Raw genomic sequence first — 6,460 nt, forward strand, 5'->3', positions numbered from 1 at the left:
CAAAGTCAAACCTATACACAAAACAAGTCTAATCAAACTCAGGAACTTATTATTGAATTTGAATATGTAGTCTAGAAAAATAGAAATCTAGACTTGTTTTTTCTTGCTAGCTAAGTTAGAATTTAATTAAAAAATGAAAAAAGTACATGGGTTTTGGGAATGATTAGTGATGCCTTCCCATGTTTCAACGCTAAATCTAAACTTGTTGAGCTATTCAAATATTCAATGAGTAGTCGAACTTGAGCACGAAATAAAACTCGAACAAAATTTGAACTCGACTCGAGAGAAACACGAGACAAGCCGAGCTTAAGCACCCTAAAACTCAACTTGAGTAGCTTGATGACCAGCCCTAGCCCCTCAAAAGCATCTCATGCCTGTTAAGTTTCAACCATTTTGCTTACTAATAACATGCAAGTAGATAATTCTCTTACTATACCTTAATACAAAGATTTGCAAAGATCCAATATCACACAAAAATGACAGACTCCAAAGTTGAGCCCAAATCATACAACAAACGTTTCAAGTTGAATTGCATGCAAATAGTTCAAAGAGTACAACTTTTAGAAGGTTCTAGGAGTCATCTGAATACAACAATCTAAATCCTCTTCGAAAACTCCTCTACTGGCCCCTAATTATTTCATTGAAGAGATTTTACATTGTCACACATTTACAATGCAAAGACTATTTTTTTTTTATTGGCAAACCTGTTTTAAATGATATCAGTAACAATGCAAAGACTGTTCATTCCATGTACACGAATATTTACTGTAATTTGTAGTCTAGGTATGTTATAAGCGGACGCTTTTGTGTCCAAGGGCATGGAAAACTACGACTATTTCTTATGTTGCAACTCTATTTCGAAATCATCTACATGGTTTAAGAGAAACAAATAGTGAGCGTCAGGGACAAAGATCGGGTAGATGAAAGGTCAAGTATACCCTTGACGCGAAATAAAAAATGGCTCGGGTAGATTAAATGTCAAGTATCCTAATACGAAATAATAAACGGCCCGACCTAACCGAAACGACCTATTTGGGTATGAACTAATCATACATTATGTTCATTGTTCATACCTCAACATAATGTATTATCAATAAGAATGCTTATTGGAGTATGAACAATGAACATAATGTATGATTAGGGATTGACCCTAGTTCTGTCTGTGGACTAAATAATGTGTATTTAGGGATTGACCCTAGTTCCGTCTGTGGACCAGTTACGCCGTGAGCAATTTGGTTATGTTTTCCTCTTTTTGTATGATGTCACAAATCAATATTTTTGATACCCAAAATACCCATGGGCAGTCCACGTGAGTCACGTGTATTTTGAGCTCACAAATATATAGCCGTTGTGAATTGTCACTTTCCTTATTCACCTATAAACACCATCATTTTTCACGACCTTTCTTCCCCAACACACTTCTTCTCCATAACCCTTCTTCTTCAACATCATTCTCACAATCTGCATACAAGCCGGTACTTGAAGAAAGTATAACAAATTACAAATGGGTGGAGCTGATGTGGAAGTCTATTCTGCACCAAAGGTATGTTCATGCTTTAATGGCAGAAAAGTAGGACTTAAACCTAATTTTCTCATTTACAGGTAGGACTTAAACTTGATATTTTTATTTTACAGATTTGTCAACTTTGTGAGCAACAAGGGCATAAAGCACCATCATGCCCTTACTTGAATCATAGATGCAAAGAACCTGGGTGTAATGGCATCATGGAAATTATTAAAGGAGGTGATGATGAGGGTAATGTGGATGTGATGCTTCTCAAGTGTGAGTATGATGATTGCAAAGGTATTGAGAATCTCTACAAAGATAACAAGCCCATGGTCCCTGAAGAGAGCAAAGCTCCGTTTGTAATTGAGTGTGATAACTGTGAGAAAAAAATACACATGTCTTGTTGAACTACTATGAGATGCACATCTCTTATTGAAATGAAATGAAATAAACTGTCATTTATCTAAGTCGGCAAAATACTACATATTTGTTCAAAAATACCAAGTATGCATGAACTTCTTAAACCATCCATTTGCCCAAAATGCTATAAACAAGTTGGTAACTTCATAAACTAACACATTTGTCCAAAAAAAAAAAAAAAAAACCAACAACACATATTTGTTCCAAAATACCAAGTCTGCATGAACTTCTTAAAAGTGTGATGTGCCCAAAATGCTAAAAACAAGTTGGTAACTTCATAAACCAACACATTTGTCATTTGTCCAAAAAAAAACTAACTAACAACACAATTCAATTAGGTCTGTCTAAGTGATGGTGGAGGAGTTGAAGACTCTTGGTTTGAAGCTCCTGATGCTTCAAACCAGCTCAACCAATCCCTTCTTGTGGATCTAGTAGCCCTTTGCTGCTGCTGGGGAGCCTGCTGCTGTTGTGGTGGAGCTTGTTGCTGTTGTGGTGCCCTTCTTGTGGATCTAGTAACCCTTTGCTGCTGTTGGGGAGCCTGCTGCTGCACATTTGGGGGAGCCTGCTGCTGTTGTGGTGGAACTTGCTGCTGCACACTTGGAGGAGCTGCTTTTTGTTGCTGCTGGAAATTGCCTTGTAGTTTATCTTGAATGATGCTTTTCTTAGCTGTTACATGATTAAAATGTTAACATCCAATAAGTTGGGACAAATATACAAATGTTCACTATTCTTACCTCTCTTCTTTGGCCTAGTTATATTCTTCATTGCATCACATGTCCTTGTATTATGATTTAACTCACCACATTTGCCACATTTTCTTAAGACTTTACTAGTTGCTTCAGGTTCATCTTCATCTCTGATTCTTTGCTTCTTGGGCCTTCCTACTTGGGGTTTAAATTCAGGAGGGTTTACCAAATCCTCAAGATCAATCTTGAAAAAACAAATGAAGTTATCAAAGAAATGAACTTACTCACAATTATGAAAAAAAAAAAAACACTTACAATTATCTCCCAATCTTCCTGATTGGCAATAGGATGTATGTGAGTAAAATAAGTTGACTTGAATGCCTCTACTGTAAGGTATTCACTACAATACTTGCTCCATTTATCTCTTCTTTGTCTGATCACACATATTGCTTGCACACAAGGAACTCCTGACATCTGTCAGACAATGCACTCACATGTTTTCTTCTCCAAATCTACACAATAATGCTTCTTATTTTTTGTGTTTTGAACTAAACTGATATGGTCTGACACCCCAGAAACTTTATAATTCTTATACTTAGCTTCTCTCTTCTTGATAATATGAAGAACTGTTGGAACTACAACATCATAATCACCCAACTCCCTAGACACCATCATCCCATCATACATGAGTTTCACAAGAGAAAGATTGTACATGTCTACAAACTGCACTAAGGGTTTGTCTCTCATTTTTAGAATCCAGGAATTACATGACTCAGAGAAATTATTGGTAATTTCATCACACTTACAGGTGTGGTCAAAGTAAGCTCTAGCCCAACAACTTCTTTCTTCTGAATCTAACCAATCAGTTGCCTTTTGATCTGTCTTCACTATATCACCCATTTTCTCTGTAAATGAAGCCATTCTGTACTTTCTAGCTGCATCCCATGCAAGTTTCTCCCACATATCACCTTTGAACACTTTTTTAAAATTTTTAAACATATGTATGAAGCAAAACCTGTTGACATAATAATATATTAGTTACAAATGTTAATTAGAAATGTTACTTACACTTAGAATCAGTTTAATCAATGAAGGAAATATTACCTATGGTTAGAGTCTGGAAAGTATGCATGCACAACTGGTATCAGTCCTTTCTGTCTGTCTGAGATGAATGTGAGTTTTTCCCTGTGCTGATCAAAGTCAGGTTTTAGAAGTTTCAACAACATCTGCCAGTTGGCTTTGTTTTCACCTTGACATATGTATATGCCAATTGGGAACAAACCATTCATTACATCAAGCCCAATAACAGACAAATAACACCCACCATACTTCCCCTTTAAAAATGAACCATCAAGACCAAGAATTGGTCTACACCCTTCCAACCACCCATCAATTGATGCCTTAAAGGCAATGCACACACCTACAAACTCTCTTGTATTCTTAGTACAGGACCATCTTGCAATGGTCCCAGGATTTTTGTTCTGAATTTGCCTACAAAGCTCTGGTAGTAACCTATACCCTTCCTCATAGTTTCCATTGATATTTTCCAGAATTTTCACTCTTGCAGACCAGGCAGTCCAATAAGAAATGTGAACACCATGTCTTGACATGATTTCAGCTTGAATATCCTCAGGCCTGTAACTGGGATGTGTCCTAAATTCATCTTCCAAGGCATTTGCAACCCATGGAGCTGTGCATTGTTTGTACATATCCTTCTCATTTGCCTAACATGTGTGCTCACCACAAAACTTTCTTAGCTGGAAAGTGTACCCATCAGCAATAATAGTTGCATTGATCCTCCACTTGCACTCTGCATCTATACACTTCAGTATGTACCTTGTTCTATCATTTTTTTGTGGTTTGAAACTAAACTTGCTTTTTATAGCTAGATTCTTAAAAAATTCTCTGCAATCATCTACTGTAGGCCATGTCATCCCAGGAATTAAGGCTAAGCTAGCCATTCTGTCTACATGATCTTTTGTAACCTTTTCCATTTCTTCTTTTTCAAATATGTTATTGCTCAACATAGAAATGTCTACATCAGCATTCACAACAGGTGGTGGTCTAATGCCACCACACCATTCTCTTCTGCATTATCCTCAGCATTTGTCACAAATTCCTCTTCCAAGCTGTCACTTTCATCTCCTCCAGTACAATCACTCATAAATGGTCCAAAATTTGAACTATATGCATATTCATCCCCATCACCACTTTCAGATTCTTCTTCTTCTTTAATATCAACTTCAACAAAATCAGATATATTCTGTGAAATTGCATATTCTGCATCATCAATTTGTGACTGTATACCCTCATCATACACAACATTAATTTTGGGAATATGAGATAGGGATTGACTCAGCCCTTTATTCAACCTAGGTGACCTCCTAATAACTCCATCACTTCTGCTTAACCCCTTATGTTTTGGTGTAGTTGGAGTGGTAGGATTCTATGTTGTTGCTGGAGGAGATAATGGTGGGGTTAGAGTGGTAGGATTCTGTGTTGTTGCAGGAGGAGATAATGGTGGGGTTAGAGTGGTAGGATTCTGTATTATTGCTGGAGGAGGTAATGGTGGGGTTCAAGTGGTAGGGGACACTTGTAGAGGGGGACCAGCTGTAGAAGACAGAAATAGATGAAACTTCTTGTATTTTCCAGGTTTCATAAGATTCCACAAATGCATAAGTACTTGATCACTTTTAATCTTACACAAATCACCACCAATCAAGCATGCAATATCAACAAATGAACAAGGACTCACCCCTAGACCCAACAACTTGTTCATATCCTTGTTTAGATCCATAAAAGAGAGTTCATCCCCATTTAACTCCCATTTCTCTATCTTCCCACCCTTATAGTCAGACATCTTCAAAATCCTAGTTCCAGTTTTCCCCCAACATCCCCCATAATAGATAACAAACTTTCTTACACCTAATAAGTCGCGAGCCATACATACCACTGGAAATAACACAATTTAATTAATGATTTCACATAATTTCACACAATTTAATATCACATAATGTATAAACACAATTATATACAGTAATTTAGTCATTTATCAAAGTGTGATGAAATTATGAAATGTGTAATGACTAAATTTCATCATATCAAATATACAATGACTAAATTACACATATCAAATATATAGTAATATAACACTTAGAGAAATTATCACACTTACATAATTATATACAATAATATACAAGGGTACCCAATATACAATTATCAAATATGCAATGACAGACATCAATTGACAAACAAGGGTATCCGACAAACATATATATTAATTAAGGGGCCCATATACCCATTAAAGAATATTCGGTGCCAATTAAAGAATGGATCTTTTAGTATTACCCCCCTACTAGATGAGCCAATTAGGATTTCCCCCAACTAGATGGAGAAATTAGGGTCTCCCCCCTGAGTACACAAAAAAAAAAAAGTCAACTTTGTGACTTTTTTTTTTTTTTTTTTTTTTTTTGTACTCGGGGAGACCCTAATTTCTCCATCTAGTTGGGGGAAATCCTAATTGGCTCATCTAGTAGGGGGGTAATACTAGTTAACCCTTAAAGAATTAGTAAAAAAAAAACCCCAATTTCTTCTAAACAATTAGGGTTCGATCCTACCACATCAATTAAAAATTGGGTTTAAAAATTGGACTCAAAATTTGAAGTGATTCCAGTCTTTAAAAACAAGTTTTCAACACGCAAAAACATGCAGAAGAAGAATGCAAACAATTAGATCGAATACTTACATGCAAAAATTTGTTTTCGTCGTATTTCGCTTCCAAGAGGTTTCCAAGAGATAGCATTCACTTTATTTCGTAAAACCAACTTTCAATTCGTATATAAGAAAA

The sequence above is a fragment of the Coptis chinensis genome, chromosome 8, assembly GCF_015680905.1.
Source record: "Coptis chinensis isolate HL-2020 chromosome 8, ASM1568090v1, whole genome shotgun sequence".
Classification (NCBI taxonomy): domain Eukaryota; kingdom Viridiplantae; phylum Streptophyta; class Magnoliopsida; order Ranunculales; family Ranunculaceae; genus Coptis; species Coptis chinensis.